The sequence below is a fragment of the Lissotriton helveticus genome, chromosome 2_1 (assembly GCF_964261635.1).
Source record: "Lissotriton helveticus chromosome 2_1, aLisHel1.1, whole genome shotgun sequence".
NCBI lineage: Eukaryota > Metazoa > Chordata > Amphibia > Caudata > Salamandridae > Lissotriton > Lissotriton helveticus.
In genome coordinates, this window is record NC_136059.1 from 1,476,508,952 (window position 1) to 1,476,535,568 (window position 26,617).

General features: G+C 45.7%; 1 long non-coding RNA gene across 1 annotated transcript in view; it reads left to right on the top strand.

Moving 5' to 3' along the window:
• The window catches only part of LOC144819806 (uncharacterized), a 148,706-nt gene extending 122,708 nt beyond the window's left edge, over positions 1-25,998 (top strand). The window contains exon 4 of the long non-coding RNA XR_013607578.1: positions 25,234-25,998. This is a non-coding gene — a long non-coding RNA (uncharacterized LOC144819806). The remainder of the gene's footprint in view (positions 1-25,233) is intronic.
• Positions 25,999-26,617: the final 619 nt, after the last annotated feature.

Consider the following 26,617-nt stretch of genomic DNA (forward strand, 5'->3'; position numbering starts at 1 on the left):
ATCTTGAGTAGGTGTTTTCCGTCTGAGCGGAGCGTTCTACTTGCCTTGTAAGGGGTCACCATCTCTTGCAGAGCAGGGGGGCCTTTGCCGTGCAAGATTTTATGTGCAAGGCAGAGAGATTTAAATTCCACCCTTTCTCGCACTGGCACCCAGTGCAAAGCTCTCAATGCGGGTTTGGCCGACCGTGACATAGAGATGTTATTAAGCATTCGTGCCGCCGCATTCTGAACTTGCTGTAGTTTGTTCAGAGTGACCTCAGGGGCGCCATGATAGATTGCATTACTGAAATCCAATCTCGATATAATCAGCCCCTGGATAAAAAGCTTCCGAGATGGAAATGGAAGAAGAGGCAGTACTTTGCGCACAGATCGGAGAAGGCCGAAACAGACACCAGCCTACCTAGTAGCCTGGGTCCTGAAGGAGAGATCTTGCTCCAACCAAATACCAAGGCTCTTGATCTCAGCCTTGGGTTTGGGGGGGGGATCCCAGACAACTAGGCCAAGCGGACAGTGGGATTGAGGGACTTTTCTTCCCCATCAGCATTATTTCGGTTTTTGACCCGTTTAGCTGTAGTGCTGATTCCCCCATCCACATATGGACTTTGGATAGGCAGGAGTGCAGCACCTGGGGATTTTCCATGGCCTGGGATAGGGCGAACACCAGCTGTGTGTCGTCGGCATAGCTCACGATTTTGATGTGAAATGGAGCCACCACATCCTCCAAGGGGGCCATGTACACATTAAATAATGTGGGGCTCAACGAGGAGCCCTGCGGCACTCCACAATGGAGGTGGGTGGATGCCGATCGTGCGCCGCCTTCCCAGACCTGAAAAGTCCGGTCGCTGAGAAATGACCGAAACCATCTCAGTGCAGTTCCACACACTCCGACGTCTGACAGCCGCTGAAGTAACACTTGATGGTTAACAGTGTCAAAAGCTGCACTAAGGTCCAGGTGGATCACTGCCACTGATCCTCCTGAATCCAAAATGCTTCTTGCTTCTTCAGTGACTGCCAGCAGGGCGGTGTCAGTACCTTGACCCGGACGAAAACCCGTTTGAGAACTTCTCAATAACCCGTTGGACTCGAGGAAGTTGGACAGCTGGAAATTAACCAATTTTTCCACGATTTTACTGAGTCCCGGAAGTAAAGAGATGGGCCTGTAATTCGCCATGTTAAGGGGATCGAGGCTAGGTTTTTTTAGGAGGGCTTTTACTATTGCTCCCTTCCAGTTGGGTGGCACCACCCCGGACCCCAACGAGGCATTAATAACCTCGGTTATTGGTTCCGCAACGGAAGGGGCCACCAATTTGAGGATCCTCATGGGGAGTATATCCTGGGGCGAGCCACTCTTAACGGTCACCAGGACCTTGAGAACCTCATCCTCAGATACTGGTCCAAGGGACTCAAGGGTCACCCGGGTTCTCCCTCCATCCTCGTTAGGCTCTACTCCTATATTAATTTGGGGCAGGGTAATCAACATTTTTTCTATTTTATTATAGAAGTACTCTGCTAGGTCATTACATTTTCCTTCAAGATTGTCAGTGGAGGCAGGCGGTGCCGGAACCCTCAAGAGTTCCTTGACTACTAGAAAAGTTACTCTGGAGGAGTTGATACAAAAAATGGAGTCAGGCCCTGGGACTTGTGGCTGGTTGGGCCGTATATATCTGGGAAAAAAACAGGAACCAATCCCACTTTGTTTCCGCTCCTATCACTGCAGGAAAATAACAAACCAATATTATTTTAGGTCTGTTGGGCGTTTCTTGCCCTTTTAAATACTTTTTTTCTTTTTTAGCAAAGATTCTTATGTGTAAAAAGAATACAAGACATTTAAAACATTTACACAAAAATACAAAACATTTGTCACATATATATACACAAATTATATTCAAACTGTACAAGATATTTCTTTTAGTCCAATTAATGAACTCAGATGCTTATCTAAATTTGACAAAGTATCTAAATTTGGCAAAATAACGCTTAATGTAGAAAACAAAGTATTTGAATAATATAAACCATAGTACAATTCATAGGTCTATAAATCAATCGATGTCATATTTTCCCACTCTGGAGGAGTTGGCAGCGTTAACAATTCTCCTCTCAAGGAACTGAGCTTTGGCGCACCGGATGGTAAGTTTATAATTCCTTATCGCAGCTCTATATTCGGTCTTACAGGCTACTTCCCAATTCCTCCTCCAGGCACGTTCCAGTTTTTTACAGGCCCTCCGCATAGCTCTCAACTCTGGCGTATACCAGGGAGCGGAGCACGTTCTTTTCTCCCTCCTTCCTGCCGATCTTATGGGTAGGACAGAGTCGAGTGCATTGGACATCCATCTGCAGAAATCTGCATCCGCCAATACCGGGTCCTTCCCTAACGGGGGGCGCGAGCTCTTCAGTCTGAGCGTCAAGTTCTCCACAGACAACCTAGACCAGGGTCTTTCCGGCGCACGGACACTGATGGTGGAAGTACTCTCCATCTCAGTGTGCCAGGTGAAGGGGATCATTAAGTGGTCCGTACACGGGAGGGGAATCGGAGAGGCAACTTTCATAGCAGTAACATTTGAAAAAATAGGATCAAGCAGATGACCCTTGTTGTGGGTAGCCTCTAGGTTTATCAGGTTGACCTCACAAGCTTTTAGGTCACATTGAAGGACTGACGCCTGCCGATCTTCCTGGTCGTCGAAATGCAGATTGAAATCTCCCAAGGTAATAAAATTTGTCGTAGAGGCAGCAAGAACCATCACGGTTTCCATAAAGGAGCTCACGAAGTTTCCAATACTCCCTGGAGGGCGGTAAACTAATATCCCAGACATCGCCACAGTGGGTGAAATTTGCAAGGAGAACTTAGAGCTCTCACAGTCTTCCACTTCACCATTTTGGGCTCTACATGCCAACGAATTCTTATAAAGAATAGCAACACCTCCACCCCGCCCCACTGGTCGGTCCTGTGAGTAGATTAGAAAGCCAGGAGGGAGGGCGTTCACTATATCTGCTTCTGAGCCTTGCATGAGCCAAGTTTCTGTTAAAAACAGAACATCTAAATCATGTTCCTGAATAAGGAGGCTAATTTCCAATGAATGCCTCGGAAGGCATCTACAGTTCAATAGGGCAGATCGTAATTATTATTTAGTCCTTAAAAGTCCCTACCTCCTTAAGATCCCTAAAATTAAACATTTTATTTTTCCACATAACTTTAAGGAGTGCTGGGAACCTCAGCTGGACTGTTGCCCCCAAAGACCGTAGAGTCAGTATACATTTTACAAGCTCCCACTGCCTATCCTGCATGATTCTTGAGAGATCTGATCTAATCCGAAGAGCCCACTCTTCTTTAGAGAAACTCCCAGCTTTTAAAGCCTCAGACAGGACTTGCTCTTTTAAAGTATAGGTTTTAAAATTAACCAAAATACTCCTGGGGGTTTTCCTAATTGAGTTTTTGGAGAAAGGATCTCTATGAATTCTCTGGATATCAGCCTCTAGGTTGTGGGAATCAATGGTGGTAATAAACTCCTTTAATAAGTTTAAAAGAAAGCTTTTAATGTGATCCCCCTCTTGGCCTTCTGGGACATTGAGAACCTTGATATTGTTCTGCCTCGCATTATTTTCTAGTGCCTCAATTTTGTCTAGCATAACGTTTTCGCCATTTTTCAAAGTTTCGGTTAGATGAATCTGTACTTTCTTATTGAGGGTCACTGCTGTGGCTTCCATAGCACAGATTATCTCTGTAATTGTAATTGCAGACATCATTGCTTCTATAGTCTCACAGAAGTCTTGAATTTTAGCCTGATTACTTTACGAGAAGGCAAACTTATTTCTGATATCTGATGAGAGAGCCTCCAACATGTTTGCCAGATCCAATTGTTTAGGACTGCTTGATGACAAAGGGACTCCAGCGGCCAACGAAGTGGGCGATCGGGACATTACAGCAGAGGAGATGAGAGGATCGCCCTCGCAGCCACCCAGAACCTGAAACCTATTAGAAGTGGTGAAATTCAACTGCACTGACCCCTCCGCTCTGGAATTCACATTGATAGAGTCTATGTTTACCCCAGCTGCTTCAATAGATGGCTCCATATTCTGGTGCGATTCAGTCATCCCCAAGGTCGTTAAACCAACATGTTGGACTTTAGTATGCACCTAAAAAAAGGATCTAAGACATGGGGTATTTCTGACTTGGTGAACTTATTTTCGTCATTGAACCGAGGATATTGAGGAGGAATTCTGAGGAATAAAGGGTAAGATTCCCCTTGTTTTCCTACTAGAATTTTTAGAAACGGGTTTTCCAAAAATGAGGGCAGGATTAATCGTGGAGGAGTCTACAGGGGCACCTGAGATACTACATTTTGTTTTTACGTACGGCGTACCTACTAGGAACCTCTACTCCCTTTTCACCCGCTGCACCCTCTGTTTGAGAAGCGAGGGTAATACAGTTAGCAGATTCTGAAAAGTCATTCACATTCAATGCCTCCCCCTGCCATACTTGCTCCTCTTGCACAGAATCTGGATTTACAGATTTCAGTTTCTCTCTTCCTCTTCTTTGTGGAGTTTGTTTGTCACGAAGAACTTGCTGGGTTCCCTATTATCCAAACGCTTAGTCATTCTGAAGCTCATGGGCAGAGAGAGAACTGATGGCAAGGAGGAAGCTGTATAAACGGAGGTGATCTTAGGGGGCTGCTGCAAAAATGCAATATCTGTGTTTCCCTGTAGTCAGTCCCCTGAGAGCCTCCTGTAGTGAAGCTCGAAAAATGGGGCAGCCAACAGGGGCTAACTCTGTCTGTCGTGCCCCAGAAGGAGATCCTGAAAGCGGTGCGCCTGCCTAGGCAAATGCCGTTTCCTGCAGCATGCAAAAGTCCCCTGGAGGACCCAGGGCCAAACCGTGTCCTCTGGCCAGCACTGCTATACTTCTGAGCCTGAAGCCCAAAGTCCAGGGGGGCCAAGAAAGGGAAGATGTGATGGAACGACGAGCACATGAGACACCAGGGCGACCCTGATTTTTGTTTGTAGATAACAGACTGATTAGCTGTGTCAAACGGTAGCACACATTTTAGAGCATCTCTTAGATCACTCAGCAGTGCGGATGGATCAACAAATAGAGAAAACTCAGTCTATTACAAGATGGACATTTGATAGATCTGACCCATCAGCAATAATGCAACCTAAACGTGATACCCTGTTATTCTTTGAAATTAATGATTCTACTGCCCCTTCACATGTAGTATGGGGTGCTTATAAGGCATTTATAAGAGGGAAAGTTATTAGTTTGGCCACTAAAAAGCATAAGGAGACCAGAGCTATGATAAGACAACTGCAAGAAGACATCTCAGTCGCTCTGAGTGAACTTACTCAACAAGGTGATGGGGAGCAGAGGGACCAGACTAACAAGGTTTTAGCTGAAAGACAGGCCTTAGCTAATTACCTTGACAGCATCATAAGGAAAAGATGGGAAGCTAGTAAATTAGCTAATTAGGAATATGGAGAAGGATGTGGACCATACTAACAAGGTTTTAGTTAAAAGACAGGCATTAGCTGATTACTTTGACAGTAACAAAAAGAAAAGATGTGAGGCAAGTAAATTAGCTAATTATGAATATGGAGAAGGATGTGGGAAGCTCCTGGCCTGGAAATCCCTCATTAATCAGACCAGGAATTTAATCAAGGAAATTTCCGACTCTGAATCAGTGGAGGTCCGGCCAGAGAATACCAAAATAGAATCAGCCTTCGAGTCCTTCTTCCATGACCTATATACATAGAACCAGGTAGTGTTTGACTCCCAGATAATAGCGTATATTGACAGGATAACAATACCATTGCTGACGAATGAGCAAGCTTTAGGGCTTAACCAAAACATCACATAATAAGGACTGGAGGCCACCATGAAACGCCTAAAAAGAGGTAATGCAGCAGGGTTAGACAGTATTCCTAACAAGCTTTATACCTCGATTTCTGAGGAAATTGCTCTGATTTTGATGAGACTGTTTAACTGTATCTTTTTGGATGGACTCCCATTTTCTAAGTCTTGGGGTGAGGCTGTTATCAGCTTAATCTTGAAGTCCAGTAAAGATCCTAAAAAATGTGAGTCTTATAGGCCCATCTCCTTGCTGAATTGCGACTATAAAATCTAGGCGCAAATTTTAGGTTGGAGATTAAATCAGGTAATGTGCTCCCTGATTCAACCTGATCAGAAGGGGTTTATTAAGGGTTGTCAACTTCATGATTTACCTCACAAGTTGATAGGATATTGCTTCTTCAGAAAAAGTACCTCTTACCATCTTTGCGTTTGAATCAGTTAATGTTTTTGACATGGTGCGCTGGCCTTTACTTCTTCATATGATTCATATCTATGGGTTAGGGGATACATTTGCTAGCGTTGTTAGTAACATCTATAAAACCCCACAGCGAGGATAGTGGTTAATGGGAATCTAACGAGTTCAATCAAGTTGGAGCGGGGAACTAGACAGGGTTGTCCACTCTCCAGTTATTTTTTGACCTGTTTTTCGAACCCCTGGTATGTAGTATTAATGCCAGTGAGATCTTCGATCTGTTTGAATGGAATGGGTGGGTAAGAAAAATAGCCCTTTAAGCAGATGTTTTGATGATCTTTACGATGGAGAGTCCCAGCATCCTACCGAGTTTAGAGCAGATGGTGATGGAGTTTGGGCTATTTAATTAACCCCTAAAAAACTGAAATCATGTCCTGGAATTCACAGTCAAATGTCCTACTGTTCAAACAACAAATTAGATACCTTGGTGTACAGATAACACATTACATCACTAGGCTAGCTCAGGTAAATCTTGAATTAAACATAAAAGAGGCAGGAACACTATTAAGATCATGGAGTAGCCTTCGACTTTCCATCTTGGACCACTCCAATTTGGGTAAAATGTCAATCCTGCCTAAGTTTACTTTTATTTTTGATGCAATCCTTATATCCTTTAACTATAACATTTTAAAAACCCTATAGAGTGACATATCAAGCTTTCTCTGGGCTAATAAGGGGGTGAATATCTCTTGGATGGGGGCCCTCCCGCGTTAGCGCGAGGCAGAGACATGGGTGTGCCCTTTCCTACAGGGCGTGAAGGTCAACTGGCGGCTATCAGGTGAGGTGACGGCCATGTCCAGCGGTGACCGGGATACGGAGAGTGGGTGCTGCTGAGGGTCCAGGAGCAGACAGAGAAGAGCTTTGGTGAACGCCCCCAACGAGCTGATAGCGAGGACCATCCCCCTAGCAAGGGAATCAGGACACAGCGGATGAGGCCGGCGAGGAACGCCAGGCCTAGAAAAGTGTCCTGCAACGAGCTGAGCACCGCCACTGGCAGACCCGGAGCGGTAGGCCCGACCCCGGGAGGCGACCCCAAGGAGATAGCAAGGCCAAGAGAGATAGCGGGACCTGGGCGCGGGAAGCTGATGCACAACGGCGGCAGGACGATCCCGCCCAGACCGAGGACACCAGCGGCACAGTGAGTACTCCTGAGGCCTATGAAGAAGCCTGGAGAAGAGGATAGTCAGGGCCAGCACACGGAGATAGACGAATAGGAGCCACACGCAGTACTGGCAACGAGCAGGGAGCTGGACAGCGGCGAGTCGCTTGGCGGACTTTGCACTACAAGAGGAGGCTGCTGGTTAAACGACGTGCCACTTGTGGAGCCTGTGGGCCATATGAAATGGCTTTGGGGCCACTTTCAGCACCAGTTAAGTCTTGGGGGCCACGCACGAGATCCATGGACCTTTAGTCGGTGAAGGGGAAACTTAAGGAGGCGCCGAGAGAAATCACTCGGTGTTTCCCGGAGGAAGGCCGTGCAGATTGCTTTGCAACGGGGAGAGTACAACCCAGCGGTGGGCAAAGGAAGGGTCCAGTGTCCGTCTCCCTACCCCACAGGTGTAGAGCGGGAAATAGTGGGGACGCATCACCCGATACAGCGCGTTGGTCCTCAATAGCCTGCTGCGCGGACTGCAGCACCAAGCATCAATTTAACGACTCCGCCACGAGGAGAGACCAGCTGCTTGGACAGTGAGAGACTCAGGAAGGGAGATCCCCTGCACGCAGCATGGGCATCATGTCCGCCCCGAGGGCCCGCAAACACAAATCAGTGAAGGATCTGTTTGCTAAAGCCCAAGTGACACAGTTGCCTAAAGACATGGCTGTAGCTCCTGCCCGCCCGGCCATGGGTCCGACAGAAGGCTCAGAGCCCATCAAGAAGGCCTTCTTGGACTCACCATTCACTGCGTTGCGGGACGACATCCACACCTTTAAAAATGAATTCTCGGAGGAGCTCACGGAGGTTCGCAAGGATATTGACAGTATAGGAGGGCGTGTAGCGGAGTTGGAGACCAAGAATGATGGGCGAGACATCGAAATCGAGGCACTACAGCAGGAGATACTGCGGCTCCATGACCAACAGGTAGACTAACAAACTCAAATGGAGGACTTGGAGAATTGTTCTCGTCACCATAATGTGCGGATCCGGGGAGTGACGCTAGCCGAAGATACCAAGGATCTGTTTGGTTTCACCAGAGAACTTTTTAATCACATCTTGGGACGCCCTCTAGAATCTGAACTTAGACTGGAGAGAGTACATAGAGTGGGACCCCTGCGGGCCATGTCGGCCCCTCCACCGGATATCTTAGTATGTGTGCAGGACTACCGCACAAAGGAGGACATTCTTCAGAAAGCTCGACAGCTACATCCCCTGTCCTTCAGAAATCAATCACCGGTCTTATTCCAGGACTTGTCAGCACTTACGCTGCAGAAACGTCAGACCTTCGAGCCTGTTACAACTTACCTACAACAGCACACCATCCCCTACAGCTGGGGCCATCCATTCCGCAAAGTGTTGAAGCTAGACAACAAACTCTATCAGCTCCGATTATTGAAGGAAGCATGTCGCCTTCTAGGAATAGATCCACCAGCAGAGGAGGAGAAGCCGTTGGGCCGCTCTGGGGGAGCTGATGCCCCAAGATTCCAGTGGCGCCAACAAGGTAGAAGACGTCGTGTCAAGAAACCTCCTGCGGCCGAGATTAAGGATGGCCAGCGAGCAGCAGTGGAAGCAGTTGCCTTGGAACTGACCTCACCTCACCCCAGTTGATTTTCATGTTTTTATCCCTAGCGATTGTTGGCTGTTGGTTCTTCTTGCCGGGTCGTCGGCGGGAGGGGGGAGTGTTAAGCTCTGATTGCATTACCCCGTGATAACAAGTTCTCGATTACCTATGAAGGTGATGGACTTTCACTTTTGTACTTTGAATTTCTTGTTGAGGGGGGTGAGGAGGGAGGGAAATTTGGGGGGGTTTCTTGGGAAAGGGAGGGGGGATTGGTGGGGGGAGGGCGTCCAGTGCTCCAAGTTTGACTTCAGCTCACGGCTAGCATGACCCCACATGTGCGAGCACCCTCTACACACTACGAACTTGCCTGCACCAATGACACTACCTATAAGTCTTCCAGCCCTGGTCTGATCTGGCTGCTTACCGGTTATGCCTCCTACCACCCTTAAGATCTTGACCCTCAATGTGCGGGGTCTCAATAACCCAGTAAAGCGATGAGCGGTTTTGTCCTGTTAAAAAATCACACAAGCTGACATATGCTTACTCCAGGAGACCCACCTGCTGACGTGCAATTGCTATAGAATGCGCTCCCATAAGTTCCCCACCCTGTTCTTCTCCTCATGCTCTACCAAGACGGCGGGGGTGGCAATTCTGGTGGCGCAGCGGTTCAAGGAGGAGGTAATGCATAAAAGTGCCAAACTTAAGGGGAGGCTTCTGACATACCGGTTTGCCTTTGGCGGTCTCACGTTTACCATTGGTTCCCTCAATGCCCGAATGAAGGTCAAGAAAAGTTCTTACAGTCTGCCCTTACTGAGGCCACAGCCACGCCAGACTGTCATATTATTCTAGGGGGCAACCTAAACCTAGTGTTTGATAATCTCCTGGACAGATCCAGTCAACGCACCCACCAAGCAGGCTCACATTCTGCAGACGGACTCGAGCGATTGCATAACTTAGACGTACACGATCTTTGGCGCAGGTTCCACCCCCAAGATAAGGAATATTTCTATTATTCTAATGCACACAAAACCTATGCTAGACTTGACCATTTGCTAGCTTCAGGCCCAGTATGCACGCTCACGACCACGACTGAGATAGGGGTTGCATCGCTTTCAGATCACGCGCCAGTACTTGCCACTCTTACTGTCGCCCAGGCTATCTTGAATCCATCATCCGCTTTTGTATCGCTTTTTTCGCCCTAAGTGTGACAGGGTATGCTCAGATGTTAGTCCCTTGTTCACTTGGCCACTGGATTCAAGATAGCCTGGCTGCTGAGGATTATGAATCCGAAACCGGTCCCAGGATGCTTGTTTCCGGTCCAGGGAAGACATGGCTTGGCAGTTCGGGCTGGACTGTTCCCACGAGGCACAGGGTCAGACTGATTTGCATATAGCCATGTCTGAACTGGGGTGGCTGAGTGAACTAAAGAATGGTGATGGATTAAACCCATATCAGTTGACTGGGGGTGAGTGTTTTTAATTTGTTCAAACGCTCTGTCCATCATCCCCTTTTGTATCGCTTTGTTCGCCCTAAGTGTGGCAGGGTATGCTCAGACGTGAGTCCCTTTTTCACTTGGCCACTGTATTCAAGATAGTCTGGCTGATGAGGATTATGAATCCGAAACCGGTCCCAGGATGCTTGTTTCCGGTCCAGGGAAGACATGGCTTGACAGTTCGGGCTGGACTGTTCCCACGAGGCACAGGGTCAGACTGATTTGCATATAGCCATGTCTGAACTGGGGTGGCTGAGTGAACTAAAGTATGGTGATGGATTAAACCCAGAGAAGTTGACTGGGGGTGAGTGTTTGATTTGTTCAAACGCTCCGTCCATCATCCCCTTTTGTATCACTTTGTTCGCCCTAAGTGTGGCAGGGTATGCTCAGACGTGAGTCCCTTGTTCACTTGGCCACTGGATTCAAGTTAGCCTGGCTGATGAGGATTATGAATCTGAAACGGGTCCCAGCATGCTTGTTTCTGGTCCAGGGAAGCAATGGCTTGGCAGTTCGGGCTGGAGTGTTCCCACGAGGCACAGGGTCAGACCGATTTGCATATAGCCATGTCTGAACTGGGGTGGCTGAGTGAACTAAAGAATGGTGATGGATTAAACCCAGATCAGTTGACTGGGGGTGAGTGTTTTATTTGTTCAAACGCTCCGCCCATCATCCCCTTTTGTATCGCTTCTTTCAAGACCAGGCGGTAGCGGCACGACCTCTGCAGGAAATCCCTTTTCTCCGCAAACCCTACAGGTCCCCTAACCTGTATGCCACGCACACAACCGGTGTTCCCCTAGAGATGTGGGACGCCACTAACATCGCACACGGCGTCACGACCTTCCCCTCTCCACTCACTCCGTTAATTGATAATCCCGACTTCACCCCGGGAGCAGTGGGGACGGCTTTTGCCCATTGGAGGCCTGCAGGTTGCTGCGTCTTATATCATATATGGAGCTGAGGGGGTTATTCCCTTTTCCCAATTCAAACAGAAGTATGACCTTCCAGAGATCGAGCAGTTACTCTATCTACAAGTGAGGCACTGGGCACTGCATCCGCAGATATGCGCAAGCGCAGATAGACGCCTCCTCACATACCAGCGATGGTTCATCTCCCGCACGTCCGATGCTGAACTCAACTCTGTAAGATGCTACAAGCTATGCAGACAGACATGCATAACCCAGGCAGGGAGTGGTGGGAGAGGGAGTTGGGTAGGATCCTTAGCCACAAAGAATGGGAGGGGATCTACTACAGGGCCCGACACTCTGCATACCACATGGGGCTCACGGAGACGTTCACGAAAGTAGTGACACTACTGGTACTATACCCCAGAACGGCTATATGCGATGGACCACAGTCGAGAGGCAACCTGTTGGCGTGGCTGTGGCCAGGTTGGCAATCTGGTACACTTGTTTTGGGAATGTGTACAGATTCAACCCTACTGGGTGCAAGTGCTGGATGAAATAGACAAACACTTCGAGACGGAACTCCTGCGTTTTCTGGCTTACATCCTATTAGGTCTTCCTAATCCACTGACCTACCCCTTACGATCCTGCAGAGGAAGACAAATGGCTATTGAACTGGGCTTTGCAGTACAAAAAATACTCACACATTGGCACACTACCCCACACCTTCCTTTGTCGGATGGCTACACCGGTTGTGACTAGTGCTCAGAATGGATAAATTATTACTCACCATGGCGGGGGAGGGAGACAAATATGAGGATCTATGGCAACCATTTATGTCACTTTTGACCACCGAATTCAGGGAAATGACATGTCCCCAATATCTGAGATTATTGAGGCTTACGGAACCAAAGAAGGCAGACTGTTAAATTGAGCATAGCAGCGGAGGCACCGTTGGGTGGAGAGGCTGGGGGGATTATGGGCAGAAAGGGAGCACTGGATGGGTGGGAGGAGGGGGGGCTTTGGGGAGAGGGGGGGTTGGGTTTTTCTATGTTCCATTGTTTATTTTTCATCCCTTTTTACACCATGTACGAGCACTTGACTGATTCCACCTTGAACTCGGAATCCAAGACTATAATGGACTTTTACATGATTGTATATCTTCCTATTGAAAGTTCATAGCTAAAGTGTACATGGAGATGTTTATCTGTCCTTCCTATCTGATCTCAATAAAAACAGTTAAACAATAAATAACATCTCGAAACATAGGTTATCCAGATTCAAATTCTACCAACTGTCTAGCTGGGCTGCAAAAATCGGTACATAAGGGGATGGGGATGATGAACATGAAAACATCCTCATAGCTCAGCTCCATCACCATAAAAAAGTTTCCAAATGGTACTGGTTGCTAGTGAAAGGGGAGCCCCCTCCAACACTGATGGAGGAGCCCTGGAGAAGAGACCCACCTTCTGTTGACAAAGTATCTCTATGGCAAGTCTCAATGCACACTTTATGGAGTTTTTGTCAAAGCTGCTCACCTTAGAAGAAATCCTTTGTTTACACTCCAAAGGGCCAACTGGACACCTAACAGATTGGTAAAGCTGGGAGGTGAAGGCATGAAGCCCTGTTTGAAGTGTGGTCTGGGAAATGTGGATGATCTGCATATGTTTTGGCAGTGTGCTCAGATTCAGGGCTTCTGGCACAATGTTGATAAGACCTTGTCAGAGGTTCTGAGGCAAGAAATCGAGGTAAGCCCAGTTTTGGTTATTTTTAGAGTTCTCTTAGAGGAGAGTACTAGTTGTAAGCTTTCCAAACTCCAAGCTTCACTGTTATTTATATTAATTCTACTTGTAAGTAGAGAAATTTGCCTAAAACAGGTTTCCCCTCAGCCTCCAGTATTTCTGGGTTGGGTTGCCTCAGTTAAAAGGGTATATCATTTGGATCATTGTTATTTTCCGAGAAAAAAAGCTATATTTTGGGGGGCCTGGGATGAATGGCTTATCAAGTTCGACAATGCACCATCTCAATAAAGTCCAATGATTATTAAATAAGCAAGAGTATATGAAGAAGGTTGAATCCTCTTCTACCTAATAGTTTTGCAGTTGGCTATTCTAGGAACCTTGGAGTTGGCAAAGATACAGGTGAGTCCGTGGCCTCCCTCCGAGGCCACTAGGAAGGAGCCTATATCTGTTTAAGGACACTCTGCTTATCTAATCAATGAGGACAAAAAAAACAACAAAAAGACCAGTGAAGGGAGCTATTTGTCATGTGCTTGATAAAAAGTGCGAGTGCAAGTGGGTTTGTAACCATATCTAGATTAGTTTCAAACTCAAAACCACATTTGATTAAGAGAAAAACATCGGTCAGACTGCCTGAAGTGGTCCGACTAATAATTTCTACCATGATGTAAGCCCAACAGGCCTTTTTTAACTTTCCAATGGCATCACCAGATATATCATTTGGGGTTTTGACCGAAAGTCCCCTAATCCCCAGCCTTTATAGCCATGACTTTATACAGGCATACCAATGGATCCTGTCAGAACATGACCCATCTAGAAAACCTTGGAGCCATTCCCTGTAGGGCTCCAATTCTCTTGTCGCCCAGACCCTTAGCCAATACTGGAGCACTCTCATTGCTGCAATATCTGAAATAGAAAGTTCAGATCAATATTGATAGTTCATATGGGAGTGCTAGGCGGAACTATTACAAGTAATTTCAAAAGGTTATTCTCTGCTGTCTCCACCATCTCCATATTGCAGTGACCCAGATATCTATTCCATATAGGCTGCCCCACATGATTTTGGTTCTGTAAATTTCCAAAGGGAAGGAAATAGGAAAAGATGGTACGCTATATGCAAACCTTATAATAGACCCTGCAGATTGCTTTAACAACAGGGTACTCTTTCTTAAGTGAGCTGCCCACCTATGCAAGTTTTCCAAGCAAACACCCAAGTAGTCAAACTCAGATACTCGCTCAAGGACAACTCTGGCAAAATTGTCTGTGTATAATGTCTGAATAAGGGTCAATAGGCCTATTGGTACCCTTATCCTACTCAAGGTTTCCCATAATTTTGTCCTTGGAACCAGATCAAAAGTGGGTCAAAGATCCACGAAGGCCACAAATAACCTCCACTTTTCCAAATCTACACTCCTCCACTTTATGGCTACAGCTCTAGGGGTATCCTATCAGGCCCTGCTTCCTTTCCTGGAGCCAGATAATTTAATGCCTTAGAGACTTCCTCTTACATAATGTCTGATTATAAAGACTTCAAACAAACTCTTTCTCTTGTTCTGACTGTCATCTGGTCATAAGCGAGCATTGCGCTGTTGGCCCAAAGTCATTAAAAATAGTCTCTGTTTTTCCAGATGGGCATTTTCTACCGTACTGTAACCAGTTCAGATGTATCGCTCAATGATAAGCATTTTAATGGCTGAGCTACATCCTCTTTTGATTCTCTCTTGATTCTATATCTCTAACTCGAAGTAGACAATCACATCTTCATCCCCTGCTATACTGCAGAACTGGCAGAAGGGAAGAATTAGGGTAATGACTTAGAAAGACTTTGATGATAGACTATATCCCTGCAGATTCATATATTTATATGAGATTAAAATTCCTAAAAATCTACTTAGGAAGGAGTGGTCTCAATTTAATGCATTCTCCATCAACAAAGAAAACCCAACGCAGAGATAGAGAAATGTTTAACACTGCTAGAATTATGCTGCCTTCAACCTCTACTGATGTTGTTTCCTCTGAAGCTCTACACAAGTCTATTTAATTATATTCAAAGGACAAAATTCTACAAAATTTACAAGACCTTTGGCTTTGCATGAAAGTTTTTAAAGAGACTGCTTTCCTATAGACGTCTCTAAGTTCTCTGCTTGTTCTTATTAGTTTAAGTTATTTTTTTCTCAAAACTACTATACATCATGTTTAATACATCCCTGTCCCCCTTGTCCTGCTTATATTGTTTCTAAAGCAATTGCCACTACGAGCTCAGCACTCCAGTCCCTGTATAACTCTTTATTAGCTGCAGCATCAGTAGCTCATGATTGGCACAAACTTAATGGCGGTGCCTCTTCTAAAAAGTCAACTGCCGATCCTCAGGTCCTTAGCAACTTTCTGTCTATACTGCTTCTTCCAGTGAAAACACTACAAACGGACACCACACCAGTTTAGAAAAATAAGTAATCTTCACTAGACTGAACACAAGGCCAAACGACAAAAATCCACAATACTTTAATAAAAATATGACTTTCAAATGGTAGAAATAGTTTAGTTCAATGTTGATGGTTAATGCAACACTTTAATCTTAAAGTACCTTGGATGTGTCACGCAATACAAACAAAAGGGTCGCAGGAAAGGTGATGCATCGATTCCTTGCTTCGAGGGAGGTGATGCGTTGATTTGTTACTGCAGCGCAGGTGAGGTGATGTGTCGGTTCCTTACTGGAGAGGAGGTGATGCGTCAGTTTCTTACTGTAATCTGGTGCGATGTGACAAGATGGCGCCTCGATGCAATGTGATGATCCGGTGTGATGCGCGAAAATGGTGTCTTTGATGCGATGCAACAATGTTGGATGTGATGCGTGCACGCCCGACAGCCATGCGGCAAACTCAATACCTTCTGAGCCACGACATCCTGGCGACACACTTCTCCGGTGATGCGACGCGACCTCGGCGGCAACACTCTTCTCCAGTGATGCAACACACTTCGTCAATGATGCTACCGCGAACAGCTGCAGCAGCGGCACACTTCTTCGGCAATGCGACGGCAACTGCAGCGGTGTCCACACACTTATTGTTACGTCATGCGTCCAGCTCCCAGCGACACGCAGTCTTCTCAGAGGGCCCATACAACAGTAGGCACCTCTCTGCAGGTAGAATTCCCAGCAAGGAAGTTCAGGGGAGCTGGTGGTAAAGTCTTGTATCCCTGAGACTTCAGGCAGGAGGCAAGCACAGTTAAAACCCTTGGTGATTCTTCTTCAAGATTGCAACAGTACACACAATGTTCCTTTACTCCTTTCCTTGGCAACTAAGTAACCACTGCAGGCCTAGCCCAACAGCACAGCACAAGGGCAGTCTCCTCCTTCAGTTTCCTTCGTTCTTCTCCTTGGCAAAGGGTTGTCTTGATTCCCAGAAGTGATCTAAAGTCCTGGGGTTTAGGTCCTCCTATTTACACACAAAAATCCTTTGTCTCTGAAGGCAGAGGGTGTCTGTACCAAACCCAAACCAGTTCTGGGTGCCTTCTGCCAGTGCACAACTTCTTCCTTTATCAAAGTGAACCAGGGCCAACAGACACACCACAGGAGGTGGAGCCACTATTGTGGAAGGCAGGTACAGCCCAATTCAAGCCCAGGTGCAACTCCTCCCACCACTCCTCATGCCGATAGGTCTATTCAACCTTGTTCTAACACACCCTGTCTGCTGGAGCCACCCCAGCACCTGTCATTCACAGACCAGACATGGAATACACAACCTAGCAAAGGCAGACTTGGATGGTTATGCAAGAAAATACCTGCGCTCTAAAAGTGGTATTTTCAAACTCAGAATGTTAAAACCAACTTTACTAAAATATGTATTTTATCGTTGTGAGTACAGGCATACTAAACTCGGAGTTCTACCTAGTTCCCTGAGTCAGTTAGGATTATAAATCTTATAATCAAACTGCCCATTCTGGCCTATGGGAACAGGTGGCCTTGCAATAGAGAAAAATAAATTGGCTGTAATTCACTATCAGGACTTGCCACACATATCAGGGCATGTCCTACCTTTTGCATACAGTGCACCATGCCCTAGGGTCTACTTTAGGGGTGACTACAATTTAGAAAAGAGAAGTTTTAGAGAAGGTTTAGGGACTGGCAAGTGGATGTACTTGCCAAGTCGTCATGAGAGCCCCAGGCTGCACACAGGCTCTGAAATGGCAGGTCTGAGTTAAATTTTACAAGCTGTGGTTGGCACAAGCAGTGCTGCAAAACCCACCAACAGCATTTGATTTACAGGCCCTGGGCACACATATGCACTGTACTAGGGTTTGACAAGTAAATCAAATAGCCAATTATGGAGTCACTAATCTATTACAACAATTTACAATAGGGAGCACTTGCACTTTGGCACTGAATAGCAGTGGCACTGTGCCCAAAGCATCTAGACCAGCAAAACATATAGCAAAAACACAGGAGGCAACAGCTAAAAAAATGGATGTGAGACCCACGCCAATGGTGCCAGGTCTAACAGCAGTCCTAAATAAAAGTGTTTTATTCTCAGAGAGCACTAGCCTAATTAAAAGTAGTGGGCCCCAATTGGATGTAATGATCCTATAGGGTTAGTGTGGTGCTACGGTTGACATGTTTTGTGCCTGCTTAGCCCCTAACGGGTCTGGTGGCACTTCATCAGGACCAAATGTGAAGCAAAAACAGTGAGTGATGCACTACCACTGACCTGGTTCACAAATTCATGACTGACAACCAGACAGAGCAGAGAGACCCCTGGAGGGATTGTACCGGGTGGAAAACCCAAGGGGAAAGATTAAAACAGTAGGAGACAACCAATGGTTTGTTATAGCAAACAATATGAACCTGTCAGATTATACATATTAGTTGCAGGCTTACACATAGTTAACAAGGCTGATTATAGCAGAAGTGGCAAAACAAGGTGATATAACCGTGCATAAGCATACATTCTCATATTGGTTTGTTTAAAAGATCAGTGGCAAAACTCGAGTCTGGTGGTGATTCAAGTCGAGCCAGGAGTTGGGGTTGCACACACCCACCAACATAAGGGGCAGTCGGTGAAGTGGGCTCGATAAGCTACTGGCATCAACATGTCACTGGCATATGCATACAAGGAGCAGTGTCCCCAAAGTTGGTCTCCAATTGGGAAAAGATGCTTATGTAGGTACTTAAAGACATTTACACCAACACACGTATTCAAATCCAGTTTTCAAAGCCACTCGCGGCTGTTGAAAAGTGGCAGGACCAACCCGTTGGTTTTTCGTGTACTGTGACTGGCATCTAATTAATACCGGAAATGCCAAGGTAGTGCTGTGGCTAGTTATAGAATTATGCACAGTAGAGTGTGACAAGATCTGTCTCATGTGGTAATGCCACAAACACACATATTCATATCCAATTTGAAAAGTGACTCGCGACTGCAAAAAATGAGCGGATACCTGCCCGCAGATTTTATCGTGTACTGTGACTGACTTTTAATTACTGTTGCAGTTTGCCAAGAGAGCGTAGTCACTAGTAGTGAAGTAGTGCTTGACCGAGTGTGGCTAGGACCGTGCTTTAAGGTAATTTAGCGTGGTTTAAAACTCACCCGTGGTGATAGAGTCTATTAATGACGGGGATGGCAGAGCATGTTGTTGCTCTGAAGCTGGAAAAAAATAAAGCGTGTGACCTTACAGGTAATAATGGCATTTTTGGAACTTACATCTGTTAAGGCAGATGGGCTAGATTTTACTGGCGAGAAATGCTTTCATACTCATTCAGGGTGGCTGAACGACAATCATCTGTCCTACCCTTGATCTGGGCCCCGTGCTGGATGCTTCCGGGTCTAAGGCTTATGAGGCAGTTTTGTGCATGTGAAAAGCGTCTGATGACTAGACTGACAACTAGGGCATCCATTTTGGGAGAGAAGTTTTATTGAAAAACCTTATTGACAAAACGAGTCTGTCGGCACACAAGTGCAGTGTAATATTCAATAAACTAGTCCAGTGAGGTAAACACAGGCGATTCAAGTGTAGAAATCAATGTACTAGTCTAATGTACCGAATAACATGTACAGATGTATAAAGGATGTACTGCCTCGATTAAGTAAGTGCCATAATAAAGTGAGCGCCATAAGGTTATTAGGTAGTAGATATAATGTGATGTTAGTTTGCTAGCGCGTCCTTCTATAGTGGATGATGGTGACACTGATCCACATAGTGAAACCTACTTAAAGGTGTGGCGGTACAATAAATACTCGGGCATAATAGACCTTGGTGTTCAAACATAGAAAGTACATATTACTATAGAGGGAAGTTGGAGGGCCACTAGGGTCAAGGGCCATCTGTGGAACAAAAAGTGGGAAAGTTAAAGGTAAGTGAAGTGCTACAAAGTAAGGCCCTCTTGGGGAGTGTGTAATGGCACTAGGAAAGGGAGGATATTTGGAATGTGTTTGGGTTCGAAATCAGCAGTGGTTCAATTCCGCCCAGGTTATATAGTTGTTCAGACCCCGTATGTGGGAGAAAAGTTTGAAGGCCCAATTCTTTCTTTCCTAGACAATGTCTCTTTAGAGATGTGTGGGAAGGCCTCCAAGATGGTCCAGTTGAAGTTGTGTGATTGTGTTCAGCATAAAGGGCCCAAATCTTTGTATTGTTTTTTCTGCACCTGATGTTTCTTCTATGCTCTGTCATCCATGTATTCGCTGGGTGGTTAGTCATGCCTATGTACTGCTACTGGCATTAGCAGGTGATAAGATAAACACAATTGTGTGTATTACAATTAGTGTGTCTATTTTGTCACCATGTCAAGGTATTGGTGAGTGTGATGGTTTTGGTGGCCTTTGTTAAGGGGCAATCTGCACATTGTCCACAGGGAAAGCGACCAGTTACTGGAGGTAGGTTCCATAGAGTGTTAAAAGGTGGTGTTCTCTTTTAGGGTCAGGTGTTAATGAGCAAGTCTTTTAGGTTTGCTGTGCGTTTGAAGGCAAATTTAGGCTTTCTGAAGGCCTGTTCACCTACATGGAGATAGTTCCAGTTTTTGTTAATGACCCGTTTAATCATGTTAGATTCTGGTGTGTAAGTCATGACAAATGTAATTTGGTCAGTGTTGGGTTTGGGTTGTATCTCGAGCAGAGCTGCAATGTTGGTATTGCAGGCTCTTTTCTGAGCATTTTTTATTTTACTGATAGGGTATTGTCTTTGAATTAGGTGGGTACTTAGTTTGGAAGCTTGTGTTTTGAAGTCCTCTAGGTTGCTACAGTTTCTTCTTATACGTAAAAACTGTCCGTAGGGGAGGTTCTCTCTCAAGGCTTTGGGATGGAAGCTACTATATAGTAATGGACTATGGCTGGAAGTGGGTTTTTAAAGGTGATGGTGTCCAGTCTGTCTTGTTTCCGGCTAATCAGCAGATCCAGAAAGGGTAATTCACGCTCCGAGCTGTTAGTAGTGATTTTGAGATAGGTATTCAGGCTGTTTACCCTAGTCTGAAAAGCGAGGGTGCTATTGGCATCTCCCTTCCAAAACACAAGGATGTCGTAACAACGCCACAGGGAGAAATTGTCAATGTTGGTGTCGAGGAGTACGTACTTTGCCTCAAAGTCTGACATGTAGAGACACGCCAGATTCGGCGCAAAAGTACTGCCCATCGAAGTCCCCTGGGTCTGGTGATAAAGCTGGTCCTCAAATTAGAAGTAATTCTCTGTAAATGCCAGATGGGCACATTCCATATTAAAGCTTGATGTCCATGTCGAGTTGCACAGGATTTCCTCTACAACCGCAAGTGTAGTTAGTTGAGGAACGTTTGTGTAGAGGGCATCAACATCAAGAGTTAGTAAAACATCAGGTTGAGTGCCCTCTAGATTGGTTGCCTCTATCGGAATAAGGCCATTCCTGGTGTCCTGGAGGAATGTAGGTGTTGTCCTGACTAAAGGTTGGAAAAAGTTTTGCAAACTTTTGAGAGGGGTTCCAAGACTCAACCTATGCCAGAGACAATTGGTCTCCCAAGAAAGTTGGACCCCCTTGTGATTGTTAGGCAGAGTATAAAAGTAGGGCAGTCTAGGGTTGTCATTAGTGAGAAAATCAACCTCATTTTGGTGATCCGTCCTTGGTTAAGGGCAGATGTCACCAGTGATTTGATGCGGGTTATGAGGCATGGTTTGGGATCCTCTATGAGAGGGGTGTAGAATCTGACGTCCTGGAGCTGGCACAGGTATTCTGTCCTGTAATCAGTGGTGGACATGATCACGATTGCTCCACCCTTCTCTGCTTTTTTGATGGCAATGGAAGGGTCATTGATCGTGGTCTTAATGACCTCTGTTTCTATAATTTGGATGTATTAAAGAATCCTTTGTTGGTGCACTTTTCCGCAATTTCTCTCAGGACAGCCAAGAAACTGTAGCAACCTAGAGGACTTAAAAACACAAGCTTCTAAACTAAGTACCCACCTAGTTCAAAGACAATACCCTATCAGTAAAATGAAAAAATGTTTAAAAAAGCACCTGCAATACCAACAGAGAGGCTCTGCTCGAGATGCAACCCAAACCCAACACTGATCAAATTACATGTGTCACTACTTACACACCGGATTCTAACATGATTAAACAGGTCAATAGCAAGCACTGGAACATTCTCCATGTAGGTGAACAGGCCTTCAGTAAGCCTAGATGTGTCTTCAAACGCACAGCAAACCTGAAAGACTTGCCCAATAACACCAGGCCCAAAAATAGAATACCACCTCTTAACACTCTATGGAACCTACCTCCAGGAACTGGTCACTTTCCTGTGGACGATGTGCAGTTTTCCCCTTAACAAATGCTTCCAAAACCATCAAACTCACCAATAACTTGACATGGTGGCAAAATAGACACACTAATTCTAATAGACGCAATTTTGTTTAACTAATCACCTACCCATGCCAGTTGCAGTACATAGGCAGGACCACCCGCCCAGTGAAAACAAAGATGGCAGAGCATAGAAGCAGAAAAGCCAATACAAAGAAGTGCGCCCACTATGCTGAACACAATCCCACTAGCAATGACCTCAACTGGACTATCTTTGTGGCTTTCACACACATCGCTAAGGAGGAACTGTTTAGGAAAGAACAGAACTGGGTGTTCAAGCTTTCCTCCCACATATGGGGTCGGAGCGACGATATCCCCTGGGCAGAATTGAACCACCACTGATTATGAACCCAATCACTTTCCAAATATCCTCCCTTTCCTAGTACCATTACACACTCCCCAAGAGGGCACAACTTTGTAGCACTTCAATTACTTGCAACCTGTCCACTCTTCCTTCCACTGACGGTCCTTGACCCTAGTGGCCTTCCAACTTCCCTCTATTGTAAATGTAAATGTGGGATTCTTGTAAAGCGCACTGTTACTCTACCCGAGTGTCCTGGCGCTGTAGATCGCTGGGGAACCCGTCCTGGTTTTCCCTGTGAGATGGTCCCTTTCTGGGTATCTCCAGGGTGAAACCAGGCATCCCCGGCATCTGTGGGGGGCAGTTGTAGAGATGAGGCAAGCTTAATGCCCAGTGTTGTTCCCTGGTTAGAGTAGGCACTGAGGTGAGAATTATCGAGTCCGTTGACCCTGGTCCAAGACCCTGCCGCATCGGGAATTGAACCCTGGTCCCGGGCCGTTCTCTGCTTACAGGTCTGCCACCTCTAACCAGTGAGCCACACCACTCCACTAGTCATATGTACTTTCTATGTTTGAGCATTTATTGCATCGCCACACCTTTAAGTAGACTTCTCAATGTGGATCAGTATCACCATCATCCACTATAGAAGGACGTGCTATCAAATGAGCACCACATTATATCTACTACCTAATGACCTTATGGCGCTCACTTAATTATGGCGCTTACATCCTTAATACATCTGTACATCTTATTTACTCCATTAGACTACTACCTTGATTTGTACACTTGAATCTCCTGTTTACGTCACTAGACTAGTTTATTGAATATTACACCGCACTCGCTTGCTAACATCTCGTTTTGTCAATAACGTTTGTCAGTAAAACTTCTCTTTCAAAATGGCTGCCCAATTTGTCAGTCTAGTCATCAGACGCTTTTCACGTGCACAGAACCACCTCATGAGCCTTAGACCCGGAAGCATCCAGCACGGGGCCCGGAGCAAGGGTAGGACAGATGATTGTCGTTCAGCCACCCTGTGAGAGTATGAAAGCATTTCTCACCGGTAAAATCATGCCCATCTGCCTTGACAGCGGTAAGTTCCTAAAATGCCATTATTACCTGTTGGTCACATGATTTATTTTCTTACAGCTTCAGAGCAACGAAGTGCTCTGCCATCCCCGTCAGTGATAGACTATCACTACGGGGGAGTTTTTAAACATGATGCATTTACCTTAAAGCACGGTCCTAGCCACACTAGTTCATGCTCCTACTTCACTACGAGCCACTGCGCTCTCTTGGCAAACTCCGACATCAATTAAAAGTCACTCACGGTACACGATACAATCTGCGGTCATGTATCTGCTCCTTTTGGCAGTCGTGAGTCACTTTTCAAATTGGATAATAATGCGTGAGTATGTGGCATTACCTCTTGGGGCGGATCTAGTCACACTCTAACGTTCATAATTGTATAACTAGCCACAGCGCTACCGTGGCATTCCCAGTATTAATTAGGTGGCAGTCACGATACACAGAAAACCAATGGGTAGATACCAGCACTTTTCCACAGCCCAGAGTGGCATTCGAAACTGGATTTGATTGCATGTGTTGGTGTAAATGTCTTGGAGTACCTACATAAGCATCTTTTCCCAATTGGAGACCTACTTTGGGGACACGACTCCTTGTATGCATATGCCAGTGACATGCCGATGCCAGTAGCTTATCGAACCCACTTCACCGATTCCCCTTTATGTTTGTGGGTTTTTGCAACCCCAACTTCTGGCTCGACTTGAAACACCTGCAGACTCAAGTTTTACCACTGATCTTTTAAACAAACCGATCTGAGAATGTATGCTTATGCACAGCTATCTCACCTTGTTTTGCCACTTTGGCTTTAATCAGCCTTGTTAACTACATGTAAGACTGCTACTAATGTGTACTATCTGACAAGTTCCTTCTGTTTGCTATAATCAGCCATTGGTTGTTTCCCTGTTTTTATCTTTCCCCTTAGGTCTTCCACCTGGTACAATCCCACCCGGCGTCTCTCTACTGAATTTGGCTGTAAGTCATGAATTCGTGAACCAGACCAGCAGTAGTGCATCACTCCCTGTTTTTACTTCACATTCGGTCCTGTTGAGGTGCCACCAGACCAGTTAGGGGGTAAGCAGGCATGAAACATGTCTCCCTTAGCACAACACTAGCCGTATAGGAACATTACATCAAATTGGGGCCCACAACTTGTAATCAGGCTAATGCTCCCTTAGGATAAAATACTTTTATTTAGGACTGCCCAAGACCTATTTTAATACAAACACCCACTGCACTACTAGCCCACTACCCACACAGCCGCACTTCCCCAACGGCTTCATCCCAAAAGATCTCCGCCAAAGAGGCACTTTGCGGATGCCCGTCTGACATTGCAATGCAGATCCGATGAGGAGCAGGCCCAATGATGAAGCATGACATCCTTCTGAGTGTGTGAGGACACACCTTAGAAAACACCTTCCTTAGGAACTGCAAACCCACTGTGTTTCTCACTTCGATATTTTAGCACCACACAACTTGTACTCCATAATAGTGCATAATGCTGTACTCCTCAATGAGAACTCTTTTATTTTTCAAATCAAAGTGTCTGACTCTGTTTATTATAGTTACTTGGAAAGCCTTTATAAGAAAATAATATTCCAATCACTGTTTTTTAATCCTTTGATGTTATTCTCTCCCAGTCTGCTTGTTATGTTTCTGCCACACAGTCACAGTTTTTTTAATTTTTGGCAACATGTGTTGGTAAAAGGAAATATAAAATTGGCCTTGTGATTCTCCTAATCATAATCATCATATGAAATAAATTCCAATGTCCCTAGGGGACCAGGAATGTACTGCTACTGTGCCACGCTGTTATTTTAAACAATTGTTTGCAAAGCGCATTATATACAATTTGTCTTTTTTGTTTTTCTCATTATAGCTGCTCCTGCTGGTCCAGCTGGAACACCTGACAGGCAAGAGAGAGTGGCCCATTTGAGACGGCAGAGGTTGGAGCATATCCAGCTTGAATACCAGCAGCTGCTGGTCCTGAAAGAGATGTAGATTAATGCTCAGCTCCCGGGTCCCAGTGCAGCCGGCCCCCCCTGCCTCCAGCCTCCCAGCCATCCCATTGTCGGCAGAACTATCAGCCAACTGCTGCCACCCCCACCAGAATGGCAATAGGGCCTTGCTGCACCACATCCTGCAGCGGATGGACACTATAGAGGGCCGGCTCACCAAGTGGATAAGTGTGGCTTAATGGTTAGAGAGGCAGACCCTGATGCAGAGGTCTGGCCCGGACCAGGGTTCAATTCCCGCCGAGGCGGGTCTTGAGCTCAATTTCCCCAGGCCTGATCATTCTCGCCTCGGTGCCTATTCTAATCATGGGTCCCACTCTGCAACTCTGGGCAATAGCTTGATTAATCTCCACAACGGCCCCAACAGCGCTAGGATGCCTGGCTTCACCTTGGGGGTGCCCAGGAGTGGGCACTTCACAGGGAAAGGCCAGGAAGGGTTCCACAGCGGTATGTGTACAGCTTCTTGAGACCCCTTCGGGGGTGATTTGTGCGCTATATAAGCACTACATTTACATTACATTACATGATTGTGCAGAGCATGGACCAGCTCCGGATCGACGTTCCTAATGTCCTCTTCTAACCATTTTAAATATATTTTGTTTTTGTGGGAGGGATTTTTTGGGTTGTGTTGGGGCTAGGTAGAGAGGGTGGGAAGGGATTAGGGAGTGGGATTCTAGAGACTTTCATGAACATTTTGAGTTTTGGGGCTTGAGTTAGTTTTGTTTGGGAGAGGGGTGGACATGTTTGGGTGGAGAGGGTGGGTTGCTCTATAAATAAATGAAGGGCAAAACAATTTTTTATAATCAAAATTTATACTTGAATTAGTTTATTTAACTTCTACTTTGCACTGCTGCCTTCAAGTAGTTTAACGCAGCCTGTTTATGTGCTAGTTGTAACTTATGATTATAGATATAATAGAACTTAGTTATAGAGGCTAGGCTTACACTTCTCTAACTGCCTTGACGATTATGGGGAATGCTGCCATGATGAGATGACCTAGGCTATATTGTGCCAAAGGTCTGAACTTTCTAGATAAAAAACAGTAGCAGTTAATGTATTTCTTACTAAGTTAAATTACATCCATACTAGTTGCCTTACCTGAATATAAGTGCAGCAATAACACAGGAACCAAAAAATGAATATATACTCAATCGTAGCTATATTTAGGGGACTTGTCCAGCAAGACAGAGGTCTGATTTTACTTGTACGCTTAGAAACAGTTATACACAAAAAATACATAAAATGGGA